We start from the raw sequence: 21,554 nt of genomic DNA, 5'->3' as shown, positions 1-21,554 counted from the left end.
ATTCATACCACCCTGTGATGTTTTTCTCATTCCTGTGGGAAGCCGCCTATGATGGCGCCCATTTCCTGCTTCCGGGTTCTTCCCGGCCTGAACAAGCCCGCCAAATTGTCATATCTGCCCAGTTACCCATGACGCTAGCCTATCAGCTTGTTAGGCGCGCTTCTCTGTGATTGGATACTGCTTCCCCTTATAAGAGGTTGTTCCTGCCCCCAACGGTGGAAGAGGAATCAACACCGAGGCTGGCGGACCTTGTCAGGTCCAGTTCGCTGTACGTAATAAAGTTTAAGAGCTGATCCTGCTCGAGTTTGGTCTCCTGTCTCCCGTGGCTCCGGTCATCTGGTGGCCGCCCATACGGGGAAAAAGGTAAAAGACTCAGCGACGTGCCTCTTCGGCCGGGAGGTGCGATTGCTGTCGCCTGCGGTACGACGGAGGACCTGGCCCAATAACAACGGAAGGCCGCGAGCGCCTCTTCTCTTCACCCTGATCAGCTACGTGAGATACAGCGGTTCCCGGGACAGGTGAATACTGGGTCACCTGGGTTGGGTGGACGCACCTAACAGATTTTGAGCGCCACACGAGTGGACGCTGGGTTTTTTTTTTTTTTTCTTTTCTTTTCCCTTTGCATCTGTTTTGCTTTCGCTTCGCTAATACAGCCCGACAGGCTTTTGATAGAGCTCGATTGGAATGCTCAGAGGAGCCCGGAACCACTGCCGATTGTGGGTCTCCGGAGGACCCTCAGGGCTCTAATTCTGATTCGGATTTGGAAGGCTCAGAAGAGGAGGTCGTCTTTGCTAAGCATGACCCTCCTACACCGTTAAAAGAGGAACTTAGGGCTCGGGAAGACACCACCCTGCCCGAGCTACTCCGCCTTAAGGGAAGAGCTTAAGCCCTTCCGCCCTTTGGCAAGTTCGCGACCCATGGTCGCTCCCTTCAGGGCGCCAGGCCCCACTGCACCGCCGTGGCCGGAAGAGGAGTTGTTCCCTGGGCTGCCACCACAACCTATGGCACCGCCCTGGTTAGAGGGAGAGCTACTTCCTGGGTTGCCTTCTGCGCCCCCATCTGGGGAGGGAGGAGGACGTTCCTTCCACCAGAGGGTATGGTCGCGGCTTCCCTTTGAGTGTTCCGGTCTCCATGCATTCCCGGTACAAGTAGGAGGCAGGGGAGGAGGAGGATATTATGAGCCCTTAGAAAGTAAACAACTTAAAGCTATCAAGGACGCAGTTTCAGCTTATGGGCCCAATGCACCATTTACCATGGCGCTTTTAGAGGCATTGGCAGGTCTGCTTTTAACTCCTGGAGATTGGACCCAGCTGGCATGCGCCTGCCTCTCCCCCGGACAATATTTAGATTGGAAGTCCTGGAATGAGGAATTCTGTGTAGAGCAGGCGGCAGCCAACAGGGAAAATAACCAGAGAGAGTGGAACAGGGATATGCTATTAGGGCGAGGAGCCTTTGAGGAAGATCAAACTCAATACCCTCGCCAGGTTTATGAACAAATTAGCCGCTGTGGCCTCCAGGCCTGGAGATGACTGGCTGGAAAGGGAGAACATATGGGTCACCTTACAAAAATTATACAAGGGCAGGGAGAGCCATTTTCAGACTTTGTGGCCCGCATGCTTGAGGCCGCTAACAGGATTTTTCCAGATGCTGAGGCGGCTCACCCTCTCATAAAACAATTGATTTTTGAACAGTGCACTAAGGAGTGCCGTGATGTCCTAAGAACTAACAAAAATAGGTCCTTAGAAGAGTGGACACGCCTGTGCCGTGAATTGGGTGGCCACGGCCTAACGCCCAAAGGAAGAATATCATTGGCACTCTTTACCATAAATTTTTTAAACCTTAATCACAATAATCATTCCCCTGCCATGGAGCACAATAACCCGTCCCCGGCCGACAAAGGGCTGGTGAGATGGAAAGATGTCCTTACAGGACAATGGATGGGCCCGGATCCAGTGGTTAGCTGGACCCGAGGTGCGGTTTGTTTCTTCCCACAGGAACCAGGCTGCGAACCGCTGTGGGTCCCGGAAAGATTGACGCGAGCAGTAAACTCCCCACCAGTTCCTGATAAAGCACAGGAGGATAAGCCCGCGGACACAAGTCAACTCGACCCTTCTGGGACCGACGCTCAGTGCCCGAGACCATCTACAAACTAAAATGTCTGGTTTGGAGCTTTTTCTATTCTGTGGGTTCCTATTATGCTCAGATTCCACAGAACCACCACAATATCTTTGGGGTCCTTGGCACCACCCGCCCACATTGGCACCTTTTTCGGCGGCCTCGCCCGCCTCACCCAGGGTTTACACCATCAATCAAACAGTCCTTGATTATGCTAATTGCCATGGCTATCCTAGTAGGGCTTGTGGTTATTAAATGCTTGTTAGATCGCCTCATACAAACTCAGCAGCAGGCTAAGATCACAGCTATGGCAGCCATGCAAATGGCAGCAGGTGGCCCATCAGGCCAGCAGGCCGCCGCATATCTCCTTCACATTGCAGAACATCAGCTATAAGAGCTGAGTGGGCAAGCCAATGACGGGTAAGACGGGAAAAGCCCTCCCGGTCAACCTAAGACAGGCTCCACTCAGATATACATGGCCTATAAGGCCAGGAGTCCCTCCCGGAGTCAAATTATTGGCATTGAGATGCGAGACCAAGGGTACTGCAGTGCCATCCGCCCCAAAGGTTGGGGGGAAGGCAGGAATGAATGTCTATATGCATCCAGGTTCGGTTCACAAAAGCCTGGCCCTGCGAAAAAATGAACCACTCACCTTAGCATGGTCCTGGCGCAAGGATATGCACAAAACAGGGTGATGCACAGCAGGGTATAGACATCTACATTCTCTCATGCCTCGGCCTACAAGGTAGGCCAACTCCTAGGTGTCTAACAGCAACAAGGTCATAGACACCTTGGAGGGACCCACAGACCATCCTATTTTAATAAATAAAAAAGGGGGAGATGTGGGAAGCCGCCTATGATGGCGCCCATTTCCTGCTTCCGGGTTCTTCCCGGCCTGAACAAGCCCGCCAAATTGTCATATCTGCCCAGTTACCCGTGACGCTAGCCTATCAGCTTGTTAGGCGCGCTTCTCTGTGATTGGATACTGCTTCCCCTTATAAGAGGTTGTTCCTGCCCCCAACGGCGGAAGAGGAATCAACACCGAGGGTGGCGGACCTTGTCAGGTCCGGTTCGCTGTACGTAATAAAGTTTGAGAGCTGATCCTGCTCGAGTTTGGTCTCCTGTCTCCCGCGGCTCCGGTCACATTCCTACTAGTAAATGGCCTCTTAGAAGCCCTTACAATGCGCACCAACCCGCATTGTTTTTCAGAAACCTATCCTACATTCCCACTGCATGTTTCCTGACCACCGCATGCTGACCACCCCGAGGTGCTTTTCTCTATCCTGCATTGCCAGTCCCTGCCTATCCTAATTCAGACCCTCTGATTCACAGCACGCCCTGATTTTTTTCTCACTCCTACTAGTGAATGGCCTGTTAGAAAACATTACAGTGCGCACCACCCCGCGATGTTTTTCAGAAACCTATCCTACAATGCCAGTGCATGTTTCCTAACCTCCCCATGCTCACCAGGCCGTGTTGCTTTTCTCCATACTACATTGACACTCCCAGCCTACTCTAATTCAAACCCTGCGAGTCACACCAACCCGTAATGTTTTTCTCAATCCTACTAGTGGATGGCCTGTTATAAACCCTTACAATGCCCACCACGCCGAGATGTTTTTCAGAAACCTATCCTATATTGCCACTGCATGTTTCCTGACATCCACATGTGGACCACCCCACCATGTTGACCACCCCGTGGTGCTTTTCCCTATTCTACATTGCCACTCACTGCCTATCCTATTTCAGACACTCCTATTAACACCATGCCATGATGTTTTTCTCACTCCTACTAGTGAATGGCCTGTTACAAACCATTACAATGCACACCACCCCGTGATGTTTTCCAGAAACCTATCATACATTGACAATACATGTTTCCTGACCTCCCCATGCTGAAAACCCGGTGCTTTTCTCCATGCTACATTGCCACTCATTGCATATTCTAATTCAGACCCTACGATTCATACCACCCCGTGATGTTTTTCTCACTCCTACTAGTGAATGGCCTGTTAGAAACCATTACAATGCGCACCACCCCAAGATGTTTTTCATAAACCTATCATACATTGACACTGCATGTTTCCTGACCTCCCCATGCTACCACACCGTGGTACTTTTCTCCATCCTACAGTGTCATTGACTGCCAATCCTAATTCAGACCCTAAGATGCACACCACCCTGTGATGTTTTTCTTACTCCTACTAGTGAATGGCCTGTTAGAAAACCTTACAATGCGCCCCACCCCGCGATGTTTTTCAGAAACCTATCCTACATTGCCCCTGCATGTTTCCTGACCTCCCCATGCTCACCATCCCGTGTTGCTTTTCTCCATACTACATTGACACTCCCAGCCTATCCTAATTCATACACTGCGAGTCACACCACCCTGTGATATTTTTCTCACTCCTACTAGTGAATGGCCTGTTAGAAACCATTACAATGCGCACCACCCCGCGATGTTTTTCAGAAACCTATCATACATTGACACTGCATGTTTGCTGACCTCCCCATGCTACCACCCCGTGGTACTTTTCTCCATCCTACAGTGCAACTCACTGCCTATCCTAATTCAGACACTGCGATGCACACCACCCCGTGATGTTTTTCTCACTCCTACTAGTGAATGGCCTGTTAGAAACGCTTACAATCTGCACCACCCCGTGATGTTTTTCAGAAAACTATCCTAAATTGCCACTGCATGTTTCCTGACCTCTCCATGCTGAACAACACGTGGTGGTTTTATCCATGCTACATTGCCACTCATTGCCTATGCTAATCCACACCCTCTGATTCATACCACGCTCTGATGTTTATTTCTCATTCCTACTAGCAAATGGCCTCTTACAAACCATTTCAATGCGCACCACCCCGTGTTGTTTTTCAGAAACCTATCCTACATTGCCACTGCATGTTTCCTGACCACCCCATGCTGAACACCCCGAGGTGCTTTTCTCTATCCTGCATTGCCAGTCCCTGCCTATCCTAATTCAGACCCACTGATTCACAGCACCCCGTGATGTTTTTCTCACTCCTACTAGTGAATGGCCTGTTAGAAAGCCTTACAGTGCGCACCAAACCGCGATGTTTTTCAGCAACTTATCCTACATTGCCACTGCATGTTTCCTGACCTCCCCATGCTCACTAGCCCGTGTTGCTTTTATCCATACTACATTGTAACTCCCAGCATATTCTAATTGACACCCTCCAATTCACACCACCCGGTGATGTTTTTCTCACTCCTACTAGTGAATTGCCTTTAGAAACCCTTAGAACGTGCACCACCCCACGATGTTTTTCAGAAATCTATCCTACATTGCCACTGCATGTTTCCTGACCTTCCCATGCTGAACACCCCGCCATGCAGACCACCCAGTGGTGCTTTTCTCCATCCTACATTGCCACTCACTGCCTGTCCTAATTCAGACACTCTGCTTCACACCACCCCGTGATGTTTTTCTCACTCCTACTAGTGAATGGCCTGTTAGAAACCATTACAATGTGCACCACACCGCGATGTTTTTGAGAAACATATCCTATATTGCCTCTGCATGTTTCCTGACCTCCGCATGCTGACCACCACGTGGTGCTTTTCTCCATCCAATATTGCCACTCATTGCCTATCCTAATTCAGACCCTCTGATTCACACAACCGCGTGATGTTTTTCTCACTCCTACTACTGAATGGCCTATTAGAAACCCTTAAAATGCACACTACCCTGCGATTTTTTTCCGAAACCTATCGTACGTTGCCACTGCATGTTTCCTAACCTCCCCATGCTGACCACACGGCCATGCTGACAACCCCGTGGTGCTTTTCTCCATCCTACATTGCCACTCACTGCCTATCCTATTTCAGACCCTCCGATTCACACCATGTCGTGATGTTTTTCTCACTCCTACTAGTGAATGGCCAGTTAGAAACCATTACAATGCGCACACCCTGCGATGATTTTCAGAAACCTATCATACATTGACACTGCATGTTTCCTGACCTGCACATGCTCACCAGCCCGTGTTGCTTTTCTCCATCCTACATTGACACTCCCAGCCTATCCTAATTCAGACCCTGCGAGTCAGACCACCGCGTGATGTTTTTCTCACTCCTACTATTGAATGCCCTGCTAGAAATGCTTACAATTCGCACCACCCCGTGATGTTTTTCAGATACCTATCCTACATTGCCACTGCATGTTTTCTGACCTCTCCATGCTGAACACCACGTGGTGGTTTTCTCCATGCTACATTGCCACTCATTGCCTATGCTAATTCACACCCTCCAATTCATACCACCCTGTGATGTTTTTCTCATTCCTACTAGTAAATGGCCCCTTAGAAGCCCTTGCAATGCGCACCAACCCGCGTTGTTTTTCAGAAACCTATCCTACATTGCCACTGCATGTTTCCTGACCACCCCATGCTGACCACCCCGAGGTGCTTTTCTCTATCCTGCATTGCCAGTCCCTGCCTATACTAATTCAGACCCTCTGATTCACAGCACGCCCTGATATTTTCTCACTCCTACTAGTGAATGGCCTGTTAGAAACCCTTACAGTGCGCACCACCCAGCGATGTTTTTCAGAAACCTATCCTACATTGCCAGTGCCTGTTTCCTAACCTCCCCATGCTCACCAGCCCGTGTTGCTTTTCTCCATACTACATTGACACTCCCAGCCTACTCTAATTCAGACCCTGCGAGTCACACCACCCCGTAATGTTTTTCTCAATCCTACTAGTGGATTCCCTGTTATAAACCCTTACAATGCCCACCACCCCGTGATGTTTTCCAGAAACCTATCCTATATTGCCACTGCATGTTTCCTGACATCCACATGTGGACCACCCCACCATGCTGACCACCCCGTGGTGCTTTTCCCTATTCTACATTGCCACTCACTGCCTATCCTATTTCAGACACTCCTATTAACACCATGCCATGATGTTTTTCTCACTCCTACTAGTGAATGGCCTGTTAGAAACCATTACAATGCGCACCACCCCAAGATGTTTTTCAGAAACCTATCATACATTGAAAATACTTGTTTCCTGACCTCCCCATGCTGAAAACCCGGTGCTTTTCTCCATGCTACATTGCCACTCATTGCATATCCTAATTCAGACCCTCCGATTCATACCACCCCGTGATGTTTTTCTCACTCCTACTAGTGAATGGCCTGTTAGAAACCATTACAATGCACACCACCCCGCGATGTTTTTCAGAAACCTATCCTACAATGCCCCTGCGTGTTTCCTGACCTCCCCATGCTCACCATCCCGTGTTGCTTTTCTCCATACTACATTGACACTCCCAGCCTATCCTAATTCATACACTGCGAGTCACACCAACCTGTGATGTTTTTCTCACTCCTACTAGTGAATGGCCTGTTAGAAACCATTACAATGCGCACCAACCCGCGATGTTTTTCAGAAACCTATCATACATTGACACTGCATGTTTGCTGACCTCCCCATGCTACCACCCCGTGGTACTTTTCTCCATCCTACAGTGCAACTCACTGCCTATCCTAATTCAGACCCTGCGATGCACACCACCCCGTGATGTTTTTCTCACTCCTACTAGTGAATGGCCTGTTAGAAACGCTTACAATCTGCACCACCCTGTGATGTTTTTCAGAAAACTATCGTACATTGCCACTGCATGTTTCCTGACCTCTCCATGCTGAACAACACGTGGTGGTTTTATCCATGCTACATTGCCACTCATTGCCTATGCTAATCCACACCCTCTGATTCATACCACGCTCTGATGTTTTTTTCTCATTCCTACTAGCAAATGGCCTCTTAAAAACCATTTCAATGCGCACCACCCCGTGTTGTTTTTCAGAAACCTATCCTACATTGCCACTGCATGTTTCCTGACCACCCCATGCTGAACACCCCGAGGTGCTTTTCTCTATCCTGCATTGCCAGTCCCTGCCTATCCTAATTCAGACCCACTGATTCACAGCACCCCGTGATGTTTTTCTCACTCCTACTAGTGAATGGCCTGTTAGAAAGCCTTACAGTGCGCACCAACCCGCGATGTTTTTCAGAAACCTATCCTACATTGCCACTGCATGTTTCCTGACCTCCCCATGCTCACTAGCCCGTGTTGCTTTTATCCATACTACATTGTAACTCCCAGCGTATTCTAATTCAGACCCTCCAATTCACACCACCCGGTGATGTTTTTCTCACTCCTACTTATGAATGGCCTGTTAGAAAACCTTACAATGCGCACCACCCCGGGATGTTTTTCAGAAACCTATCCTATATTGCGACTGCATGTTTGCTGACCTGCCCATGCTGACCAACCCTTGGTGCTTTTTTCCATCCTACATTGCCACTCACGGCCTATCCTATTTCAGACCTCCGATTCACACCACCACGTGATGTTTTTCTCACTCCTATTAGTGAATGGCCTGTTTGAAACCCTTACAATGAACACCATTCCGCGATGTTTTTCCGAAACCTATCCTACATTGCCACTTAATTTTTCCTGACCTTACCATGCTGACGACCCCTTGGTGCTTTTCTCAATCCTACATTGCCACTCACGGCATATCCTATTTCACACCCTCCGATTCACACCACCCCGTGATGTTTTCCTCACTCCTACTAGTGAATGGCTTCTTAGAAACACTTACGATTCGAACCACAATGCGATATTTTTCAGAAACTATCCTACATAGGACTGTGTGTTTCCTGACTTCCCCATGATGACCAACCCTTGGTGCTTTTCTCCATCTTCCATTGCCATTACCTGGCTACCTTAATTCAGACCCTCCGAATCACACCACTGATTGATATTTTTCTCAACCCTACTAGTGAATGGCCTGTTAGAAACCCTTACAATGTACACTACCCTGCGATTTTTTTCAGAAACCTATCCTACTTTGCCACTGCATGTCTCCAGACCTCACCATGCTGACCACCTGGCCATGCTGACCACCCCGTGGTGCTTTTCTCCATCCTGCATGGCCATTCACTGCCTATCCTAATTCATTCCCTCCGATTCACACCACACCGTTATGTTTTTCTCACTCCTACTAGTGAATTGCCTTTAGAAACCCTTAGAACGTGCACCACCCCACGATGTTTTTCAGAAATCTATCCTACATTGCCACTGCATGTTTCCTGACCTTCCCATGCTGAACACCCCGCCATGCAGACCACTCAGTGGTGCTTTTTTCCATCCTAAATTGCCACTCACGGCCTATCCTATTTCAGACCTCCGATTCACACCACCACGTGATGTTTTTCTCACTCCTATTAGTGAATGGCCTGTTAGAAACCCTTACAATGAACACCATTCCGCGATGTTTTTCCGAAACCTATCCTACATTGCCACTTAATTTTTCCTGACCTTACCATGCTGACGACCCCTTGGTGCTTTTCTCAATCCTACATTGCCACTCACGGCATATCCTATTTCACACCCTCCGATTCACACCACCCCGTGATGTTTTCCTCACTCCTACTAGTGAATGGCTTCTTAGAAACACTTACGATTTGAACCACAATGCGATATTTTTCAGAAACTATCCTACATAGGACTGTGTGTTTCCTGACTTCCCCATGATGACCAACCCTTGGTGCTTTTCTCCATCTTCCATTGCCATTACCTGGCTACCTTAATTCAGACCCTCCGAATCACACCACCGAGTGATATTTTTCTCAACCCTACTAGTGAATGGCCTGTTAGAAACCCTTACAATGTACACTACCCTGCGATTTTTTTCAGAAACCTATCCTACTTTGCCACTGCATGTCTCCAGACCTCACCATGCTGACCACCCGGCCATGCTGACCACCCCGTGGTGCTTTTCTCCATCCTGCATGGCCATTCACTGCCTATACTAATTCATTCCCTCCGATTCACACCACACCGTTATGTTTTTCTCACTCCTACTACTGAATGGCCTATTAGAAACCCTTAAAATGCGCACTACCCTGCGATTTTTTTCCGAAACCTATCGTACATTGCCACTGCATGTTTCCTAACCTTCCCATGCTGAACACACGGCCATGCTGACCACCCCGTGGTGCTTTTCTCCATCCTACATTGCCACTCACTGCCTATCCTATTTCACACCCTCTGATTCACACCACCCTGTGATGTTTTTCTCACGCCTACCAGTGAATGGCATGTTAGAAAGTCTTGCAATGCACGCCATCCCACGATGTTTTTAAGAAACCTATCCTACAATGCCACTGCATGTTTCCTGACCTCCCCATGCTGCCCAACCCGTGGTGCTATGCTCCATCCTACATTGCCACTCATTGCCTATCGAAATTCAGACACTCCGGCTCACACCACCCCATCATGTTTTTCTCAATTCTACTAGTGAATGGAATGTTTGAAAACCTTACAATGCGCAACACCCGCAATGTTTTCAAGAAAACTATCCTACATTGCCAGTGCATGTTTCATGACCTCCCCATGCTGACCACTCCGTCGTGCTTTTACCCACCCTACATTGACACTCATTTCCTATCCTAATTCAGACTCGTGGAATCACACCACCCCGTGAAGTTTTTCTCACTCCTACTCGTGAATGGCCTGTTAGAAACCCTTGCAATGCCCACCACCCTGCGATGATTTTCAGAAACCTATCCTACATGGCCGCTGCATGTTTCCGTACCTCCCCATGCTGACCACTCCATGGTACGTTTCTCCATCCTGCATTGCCACTCCCTGCCTATCCTAATTCAGGGCCGTCGATTCACACCACCCCGTGATGTTATTCTGACTCCTGCTAGTGAATGGCCTTTTAGAAACCCTAACAATGCGCACCACCCTGCGATGTTTTTCAGAAAACTATCCTACATTGCAAGTTCATGTTTAAAGACCTCCCCATTCTGACCACCCCCCCATGCTTATCAACCCGTGGGGCTAATGTCCATCCTACATTGCCACTCCCTGCCTATGCTAATTCAGACGCTCCGATTCATACCACCCCATGATGTTTTTCTCACTCCTACTAGTTAATGGCCTGTTAGAAACCCGTACAATGTGCACCACCCTGCGACGTTTTTCAGAAACATATCCTCCAATGCCACTGCATGTTTCCTGACCTCCACATGCTGACAACCCCGTGGTGCTTTTCTCCATTATACATTGCCACTCACTGCCTATCCAAATTCAGAAGCTCCGGCTCACACCACCCATAATGCATTTCTCACTCCTAGTAGTGAATGGCCTGTTCGAAACACTTATAATGCGCAGCACCCCGGGATGTTTTTCAGAAACTTAATCTACATGGCCACTGCATGTTTCCTGACCTCCCTATGCTCACCACCCCGTGGTGTTTTTCTCCATTCTACGTTGCCACTCTCTGCCTACCTTATTCAGACACTCCGATTCACACCACCCCGTGACATTTTTCTCACTTCTACTACTGAATGGCCTCTTAGAACCCTTTAGAATGCGCACTACACAGCGATGTTTTTCCAAAACCTATCTTACATTGCCAATGCATGTTTCCTGACCTCCCCATGCTGACCACCCCTTAGTGCTTTTCTCCATCCTACATTGCCACTCACTGCCTGTCCTAATTCAGACCATCCGATTCACACCACCCCGTGATATTTTTCTCCCTCCTACTAGTGAATGGCCTGTTAGAAACCCTTACAATGCGCACCACTACGCGATGTTTTTCAGAAACCTATCCTACATTGCCACTGCATGTTTCCTTACCTCCCCATGCTGACCATCCCGTGGTGTTTTTCTCCATGCTACATTGCCACTCACTGCCTATCCAAATTCACACCCTCTGATTCACACCATCCCAACATGTTTTTTTCACGCCTACCAGTGAATGGCCTGTTAGAAACTCTTGCAATGCGCGCCATCCCTCGATGTTTTTAAGAAACCTATCCTACAGTGCCACTGCATGTTTCCTGACCTCCCCATGCTGACCAACCCGTGGTGATATTCTCCATTATAGATTGCCACTCATTGCCTATCGAAATTCAGACACTCCGGCTCACACCACCCCGTCATGTTTTTCTCAATCCTACTAGTGAATGGCATGTTTGAAAACCTACAATGAACACCACCCGCAATGTTTTTAAGAAACTTATCCAACATTGCCAGTGCATGTTTCATGACCTCCCCATGCGGACCACCCAGCCAAGCTGACCACTCCGTCGTGCTTTTACCCACCCTACATTGCCACGCATTTCCTCTCCTAATTCAGACTTTCTTAATCACACCACTCGGTGAAGTTTTTCTCACTCCTACTCATGAATGGCCTGTTAGAAGCCCTTGCAATGCCCACCACCCTGCGATGATTTTCAGAAACCTATCCTACATGGCCGCTGCATGTTTCCCTACCTCCCCATGCTGACCACTCCATGGTACGTTTCTCCATCCTGCATTGCCACTCCCTGCCTATCCTAATTCAGGGCCGTCGATTCACACCACTCCGTGATGTTATTCTCAGTCCTGCTAGTGAATGGCCTGTTAGAAACCCTAACAATGCGCAGCAGCCTGCGATGTTTTTCAGAAACCTATCCTACATTGCAACTGCATGTTTAAAGACCTCCCCATTCTGACAACCCCCCGCAATGCTGACCACCCGTGGGGCTAATATCCATCCTACATTGCCACTCCCTGCCTATGCTAATTCAGATGCTCTGATTCACACCACCCCGTGATGTTTTTCTCACTCCTACTAGTTAATGGCCTGTTAGAAACCCGTACAATGTGCACCCTCCCGCGATGTTTTTCAGACACATATCCTACAATGCCACTCCATGTTTCCTGACCTCCCCATGCTGACCACCCCGTGGTGCTTTCCTCCATTATACATTGCCACTCACTGCCTATCCAAATTCAGAAGCTCCAGCTCACACCACCGATAATGCATTTCTCACTCCTAGCAGTGAATGGCCTGTTCGAAACTCTTATAATGCGCAGCACCCCGGGATGTTTTTCAGAAACTTAACCTACATGGCCACTGCATGTTTCCTGACCTCCCCATGCTAACCACCCCGTGGTGCTTTTCTCCATTCTACATTGCCACTCTCTGCCTACCTTATTCAGACCCTCCGATTCACACCACCCCGTGACATTTTTTTCACTCCTACTACTGAATAGCCTCTTAGAACACTTTAGAATGCGCACTACACCGAGATGTTTTTCCAAAACCTATCCTACATTGCCAATGCATGTTTCCTGACCTCCCCATGGTGACCACCCCTTAGTGCTTTTCTCCATCCTGCATTGTCACTCACTGCCTGTCCTAATTCAGACCATCCGATTCACACCACCCCGTGATATTTTTCTCCCTCCTACTAGTGAATGGCCTGTTAGAAACCCTTACAATGCGCACCACTCCGCGATGTTTTTCAGAAACCTATCCTACATTGCCACTGCATGTTTCCTAACCTCCCCATGCTGACCACCCCATGGTGCTTTTCTCCATCCTATTGCCACTCACCGCCTATCCTAATTCAGACCCTCTGATTCACACCACCCCGTGATGTTTTTCTCACTCCTACTAGTGAATGGCCTGTTAGAAACCCTTACAATGCACACCACCCCACGATGTTTTCAGAGACCTATCCTACATTGCCATGGCATGTTTCCTGAACTCCCCATGCTGACCATCCCGTGGTGGTTTTCTCCATGCTACATTGCCACTCACTGCCTATCCTAATTCAGACCCCCCGATTCACACCGCCCCGTGATGTTTTTCTCACTCCAACTAGTGAATGGCCTTTTAGAAACACTTACAATGCGCACCACCCCACGATATTTTTCAGATACCTATGATACATTGCCACTGCATGTTTCCTGACCTCCCCATGCTGACCAACCCATGGTGCTTTTATCCAACCTACATTGCCACTCACTGCCTATCCAAATTCAGACCCTCTGATTCACACCATCCCATCATGTTTTTCTCACTCCTAGTAGTCAATGGCCTCTTTGAAACTCTTACAATTCGCACCACCCTGCGATGTTTTTCAGAAACCTACCTTACATTGACACTGAATGTTTCCTAACTTCCCCATGCTGACCACTCCGTGGTGCTTTTCTCCATCCTACATTGCCACTCACTGCCTATCCTAATTCACACCCTCTGATTTACACCACCCGTGATGTTTTTCTCAAGCCTACCAGTGAATGGCCTGTTAGAAACTCTTGCAATGCGCGCCATCCCACGATGTTTTTAAGAAACCTATCCTACAATGCCACTGCATGTTTCCTGACCTCCCCATGCTGACCAACCCGTGGTGCTATTCTCCATCCTACATTGCCACTCATTGCCTATCCAAATTCAGACACTGCGGCTCACACCATCCCGTCATGTTTTTCTCAATCCGACTAGTGAATGGCGTGTTTGAAAAGATTACAATGCGCACCACCCGCGATGTTTTCTAGAAACCTATCTTACATTGCCAGTGCATGATTCATGACCTCACCATGCTGACCACCCCGCCATGCTGACCACTCCTTGGTGCTTTTATCCATCCTACATTGCCCCTCATTTCCTATCCTAATTCAGACTCTCGGAATCTCACCACCCCGTGAAGTTTTTCTCACTACTACTCGTGAATGGCCTGTTAGAAAGCCTTGCAATGCCCACCGCCCTGCGATGATTTTCAGAAACCTATCCTACATGGCCGCTGCATGTTTCCCTACCACCCCATGCTGACCACTCCATGGTACGTTTCTCCATCCTGCATTGCCACTCCCTGCCTATCCTAATTCAGGGCCTTCGATTCACACCACCCCGTGATGTTATTCTCACTCCTGCTAGTGAATGGCCTGTTAGAAACCCTAACAATGCGCACCACCCTGCGATGTTTTTCAGAAACCTATCCTACATTGCGACTGCATGTTTAAAGAACTCCCCATTCTGACCACCCCCCCCAATGCTGACCACCCCGTGGGGCTAATGTCCATCCTACGTTGCCACTCCCTGCCTAACCTAATTCAGACGCTCCGATTCACACCACCCCGTGATGTTTTTCTCACTCCTACTCGTTAATGGCCTGTTAGAAACCCGTACAATGTGCAACACCCCACGATGTTTTTCAGAAACCTATCCTACAATGCCACTGCATGTTTCCTGACCTCCCCATGCTGATCACCCCGTGGTGCTTTTCTCCATTATACATTGCCACTCACTGCCTATCCAAATTCAGAAGCTCCGGGTCACACCACCCGTGATGCATTTCTCACTCCTAGTAGTGATTGGCCTGTTCGAAACACTTATAATGCGCAGCACCCCGGGATGTTTTTCAGAAACTTAACCAACATGGACACTGCATGTTTCCTGACCTTCCCATGCTAACCACCCCATGGTGCTTTTCTCCATTTTACATTACCACTCTCTGCCTACCTTATACACACCCTCCGATTCACACCACCCTGTGACATTTTTCTCACTCCTACTACTGAATGGCCTCTTAGAACACTTTAGAATGCGCACTACACCGCGATGTTTTTCCAAAACCTATCCTACATTGCCAATGCATGTTTCCTGACTTCCCCATGCTGACCACCCCGTAGTGCTTTTCTCCATTCTACATTGCCACTCACTGCCTGACCTAATTCAGACAATCCAATTCACAGCACCCCGTGATGTTTTTCTCACTCCTACTAGTGAATGGCCTGTTAGAAACCCTTACAATGCGCACCCCTCCGCGTGTTTTTCAGAAACGTATCCTACATTGCCACTGCATGTTTCCTGACCTCCCCATGCTGACCACCCCGTGGTGCTTTTCTCCATCCTACATTGCCACTCACTGCCTATCCTAATTCAGACCCCCTGATTCACACCGCCCCGTGATGTTTTTCTCACTCCTACTAGTGAATGGCCTGTTAGAAACCCTTACAATGCACACCACCCCACGATGTTTTCAGAGACCTATCCTACATTGCCACAGCATGTTTCCTGAACTCCCCATGCTGACCATCCCGAGGTGGTTTTCTCCATGCTACATTGCCACTCACTGCCTATCCTAATTCAGACCCCCTGATTCACACCGCCCCGTGATGTTTTTCTCACTCCTACTAGTGAATGGCCTTTTAGAAACCCTTACAATGCGCACCACTCCACGATGTTTTTCAGAAACCATTCTTACATTGCCACAGAATGTTTCCTTTCCTACCCATGCTGACCACCCGGTGGTGCTTTTCTCCATCCTACATTGCCACTCACTGCCTATCCAAATTCAGACCCTCCGGCTCGAACTACGCCGTCATGTTTTTCTCGCTGCTAGTAGTGAATGGCCTCTTAGAAACTCTTACAATGCACACCACCCTGCGATGTTTTTCAGAAACCTATCCTACAATGCCACTGCATGTTTCCTGACCTCCCCATGCTTACTAACCCGTGGTGATATTCTCCATCCTACATTGCCACTCATTGCCTATCGAAATTCAGACACTCTGGCTCACTCCACCCCGTCATGTTTTTCTCAATCCTACTAGTGAATGGCGTGTTTGAAAACCTTACAATGCGCACCACACGCGATGTTTTCTAAAAACCTATCCTGCATTGCCAGTGAATGTTTCATGACCTCCCCTGCTGACCAACCCGCCATGCTGACCACTCCGTGGTGCTTTTACCCATCCTACATTGCCACTCATTTCCTATCCTAATTCCGACTCTCACAATCACACCACCCCGTGAAGTTTTTCTCACTCCTACTCGTGAATGGCCTGTTAGAAAGCCTTGCAATGCCCACCACCCTGCGATGATTTTCAGAAACCTATCCTACATGGCCGCTGCATGTTTCTCTACCTCCCCATGCTGACCACTCCATGGTACGTTTCTCCATCCTGCATTGCCACTCCCTGCCTATCCTAATTCAGACCCTGTGATTCACAGCACCACCTGATGTTTTTCTCACTCCTACTAGTGAATGGCCTGTTAGAAACCTTTACAATGCACACGACCCCTCGATGTTTTCAGAGACCTATCCTACATTGCCACGGCATGTTTCCTGAACTCCCCATGCTGACCATCCCGTGGTGGTTTTCTCCATGCTACATTGCCACTCACTGCCTATCCTCATTCAGACCCCCCGATTCACACCGCCCCGTGATGTTTTTCTCACTCCTACTAGTGAATGGCCTTTTAGAAACCCTTACAATGCGTACCACTCCACGATGTTTTTCAGAAACCATTCCTACATTGCCACGGAATGTTTCCTTATCTGCCCATGCTGACCACACGGTGGTGCTTTTCTCCATCCTGCATTGCCACTCACTGCCTATCCAAATTCAGACACTCGGGCTCACACCACGCCGTGATGTTTTTCTAACTCCTACTAGTGAATGGCCTTTTGAAACCCTTAAAATGCGCACCACCCCGCGATATTTTTCAGAATCCTATGCTACATTGCCACTGCGTGTTTCCTGACCTCCCCATGCTGACGAACCCGTGGTGCTTTTATCCAACCTACATTGCCACTCACTGCCTATCCAAATTCAGACCCTCCGATTCACACCATCCCATCATGTTTTTCTCACTCCTAGTAGTGAATGGTCTCTTAGAAACTCTTACAATGCGCACCACCTTGCGATGTTTTTCAGAAACCTATCCTACATTGACACTGAAGGTTTCCTAACTTCCCCATGCTGACCAACCCGTGGTGCTTTTCTCCATCCTACATTACCACTCACTGCCTATCCTAATTCACACCCTCTGATTCACACCACCCCGTGATGTTTTTCTCAAGACTACCAGTGAATGGCCTGTTAGAAACTCTTGCAATGCGCGCCATCCCATGATGTTTTTAAGAAACCTATCCTACATTGCCACTGCATGTTTCCTGACCTCCCCATGCAGACCAACCCGTGGTGCTATGCACCATCCTACATTGCCACTCATTGCCTATCGAAATTCAGACACTCCGGCTCACACCACCCCATCATGTTTTCCTCAATCCTACTAGTGAATGGCGTGTTTGAAAACCTTACAATGCGCAACACCCGCGATGTTTTATAGAAACCTATCCTACCTTGCCAGTGCATGTTTCATGACCTCCCCATGCTAACCACCTTGTGGTGCTTTTCTCCATCCTACATTGAAAGTCATTGCCTATCCTAATTCAGACTATCCGAATTATACCACCCAGTGATGTTTTTCTCACTCCTACTCGTGAATGTCCTGTTAGAAACCATTACAATGCGCACCACCCCGTGATGATTTTAAGAAGCCTATCCTACATTGCCACTGCATGTTTCCTGACATCCACATGATGACCTCCCCGTGGTGCTTTTTTCCATCCTACATTGGCACTCACTGCGTATCCTAATTCAGACCCTCTGATTCACACCACCCCGAGATGTTTTTCTCACTGCTACTAGTTAATGGCCTGTTAGAAACCCTTACAATGCGCAGCACACCGCAATGTTTTCAGATGCCTATGCTACATTGCCACTGCATGTTTCCTTAAAAACCAATGCTGACCATCACGTGGTGCTTTTCTCCATCCTACATTGCCACTCACTGCCTATCCTAATTCAGACCCTCCGATTCACACCACTCCGTAATGTTTTTCTCACTTCTACTAGTGAATGAGCGGTTAGAAACCCATACAATGCACACCACACCGCCATGTGTTTCAGAAACTTATCCTACAATGCCACCAAATGTTTCCTGACATTCCCATGCTGACCACCCCGTGATGCTTTTCTTCAACCTACATTGCCACTCACTGCCTATCCTAATTCAGTGCCTCCTTTACAAACCACCCCGTGATGTTTTGCTCACTCCTACTAGTGAATGGCCTGTTAGAAACCATTACAATGCGCACCACCCCGCGATGTTTTTCAGAAACCTATCCTACATTGCCACTGCATGTTTCCCTATCTCCCCATGCTGACCTGACCATTGTACATTTCTCCATCCTGCATTGCCACTCCCTGCCTATCCTTATTCAGGGCCTCCGATTCACACCACCCCGTGATGATTTTCTCACTCCTACCAGGGAATGGCCTGTTAGAAACCCTTACAATGCGCACCACCCCGTGACGTTTTTCAGAAACCTATCATACATTGCGACTGCATGTTTAATGATCTCCCCATGCTGGCCACCCCACCATGCTGACCACCTCGTAGGGCTAATCTTCATCCTACATTGTCACGCCATGCCTATCCTAATTCAGAGGCTCCGATTGACACCACCCCGTGATGTTTTTCTCACTCCTACTCGTGAATGGCCTGTTAGAAACCCATCCAAGGAGCACCACCCCGTGATGTTTTCTAGAAACATATCCTACAATGGAACTGCATGTTTCATGACCTCCCCATGCTGAAAACCCTGCCGTACTGACCACTCTGTGGTGCTTTTTCCCAACTTACATTGCCACTCATTGCCTATCCTAATTCAGACGCTTCAATTCACACCACCCCGTGATGTTTTTCTCACTCCTACTAGTGAATGGCTTGTTAGAAACCCCACAATGCGCACCACCACACAATGTTTTTCAGAAACCTATCCTACATTGCAACTGCATGTTTTCTGACCTCCCAATGCTGATCACCCGATGGTTCCTTTTCTCCATCCTACATTGCCACTCCCTGCCTATCCTAATTCAGGGCCGCTGATTCACACCACGCCATGATGTTTTTCTCACTTCTACTAGTGAATGGCCTGTTAGAAATCTTAGGATGCGCACCACCCCGCGTTGCTTTTCAGAGACCTATCCTACATTGCCACTGCATGTTTTCTGAACTCCCCATGCTGACCAACCCGTGGGGCTTTTATCCAACCTACATTGCCACTCACTGCCTATCCAAATTCAGACCCTCCGATTCACACCAACCCATCATGTTTTTCTCATTGCTAGTAGTGAATGGCCACTTAGAATCTCTCACAATGCGCACCACCCTGCGATGTTTTTCAGAAACCTATCCTACAATGCCACTGCATGTTTCCTGACCTCCCCATGCTGCCCAACCCGTGGTGCTATGCTCCATCCTACATTGCCACTCATTGCCTATCGAAATTCAGACACTCCGGCTCACACCACCCCGTCATGTTTTTCTCAATCCTACTAGTGAATGGCGTGTTTGAAAACCTTACAATGCGCACCACACGCGATGTTTTCTAAAAACCTATCCTGCATTGCCAGTGAATGTTTCATGACCTCCCCTGCTGACCACCCCGCCATGCTGACCACGCCGTGGTGCTTTTACCCATCCTACATTGCCACTCATTTCCTAGCCTAATTCCGACTCTCACAATCACACCACCCCGTGAAGTTTTTCTCACTCCTACTCGTGAATGGCCTGTTAGAAAGCCTTGCAATGCCCACAACCCTGCGATGATTTTGAGAAACCTATCCTACATGGCCGCTGCATGTTTCCCTACCTCCCCATGCTGACCACTCCATGGTACGTTTCTCCATCCTGCATTGCCACTCCCTGCCTATCCTAATTCAGACCCTCTGATTCACACCGCCCCGTGATGTTTTTCTCACTCCTACTAGTGAATGGCCTTTTAGAAACCCTTACAATGCGCACCACTCCAGGATGTTTTTCAGAAACCATTCCTACATTGCCATGGAATGTTTCCTTATCTGCCCATGCTGACCACACGGTGGTGCTTTTCTCCATCCTGCATTGCTACTCACTGCCTATCCAAATTCAGACACTTGGGCTCACACAACGCCGTGATGTTTTTCTAACTCCTACTAGTGAATGGCCTTTTGAAACCCTTAAAATGCGCATCAGCCCGCGATATTTTTCAGAAACCTATGCTACATTGCCACTGCGTGTTTCCTGACCTCCCCATGCTGACGAACCCGTGGTGCTTTTATCCAACCTACATTGCCACTCACTGCCTATCCAAATTCAGACCCTCCAGTTCACACCATCCCATCATGTTTTTCTCACTCCTAGTAGTCAATGGTCTCTTAGAAACTCTTACAATGCGCACCACCCTGCGATGTTTTTCAGAAACCTATCCTATATTGACAGTGAATGTTTCCTAACTTCCCCATGCTGACCAACCCGTGGTGCTTTTCTCCATCCTACATTGCCACTCACTGCCTATCCTAATTCACACCATCTGATTCAAACCACCCCATGATGTTTTTCTCATGCCTACCAGTGAATGGCCTGTTAGAAACTCTTGCAATGCGCGCCATCCCACGATGTTTTTAAGAAACCTATCCTACAATGCCACTGCATGTTTCCTGACCTCCCCATGCTGACCAACCCGTGGTGCTATGCTCCATCCTACATTGCCACTCATTGCCTATCGAAATTCATAAACTCCGGCTCACACCACCCCATCATGTTTTCCTCAATCCTACTAGTGAATGGCATGTTTGAAAACCTTACAATGCGCACCACCCGCGATGTTTTATAGAAACCTATCCTACATTGCCAGTGCATGTTTCATGACCTCCCCATGCTGACCACCTTGTGGTGCTTTTCTCCATCCTACATTGAATGTCATTG

At 48.4% G+C, this 21,554-nt stretch overlaps 1 long non-coding RNA gene across 1 annotated transcript; it reads left to right on the top strand.

The window, feature by feature from the left end:
• Window positions 1-302: 302 nt before the first annotated feature.
• On the top strand, window positions 303-3,216 carry LOC134474339 (uncharacterized). The gene is made up of 2 exons (XR_010045123.1): window positions 303-518; window positions 1,995-3,216. It is a non-coding gene; the product is annotated as an uncharacterized LOC134474339 (long non-coding RNA).
• Window positions 3,217-21,554: the final 18,338 nt, after the last annotated feature.

Source organism: Cavia porcellus, unplaced genomic scaffold (genome assembly GCF_034190915.1).
Source record: "Cavia porcellus strain 051 isolate PalLab524CR breed Dunkin Hartley unplaced genomic scaffold, mCavPor4.1 scaffold_32, whole genome shotgun sequence".
NCBI lineage: Eukaryota > Metazoa > Chordata > Mammalia > Rodentia > Caviidae > Cavia > Cavia porcellus.
This window is presented reverse-complemented; position numbering and strand designations above follow the sequence as displayed.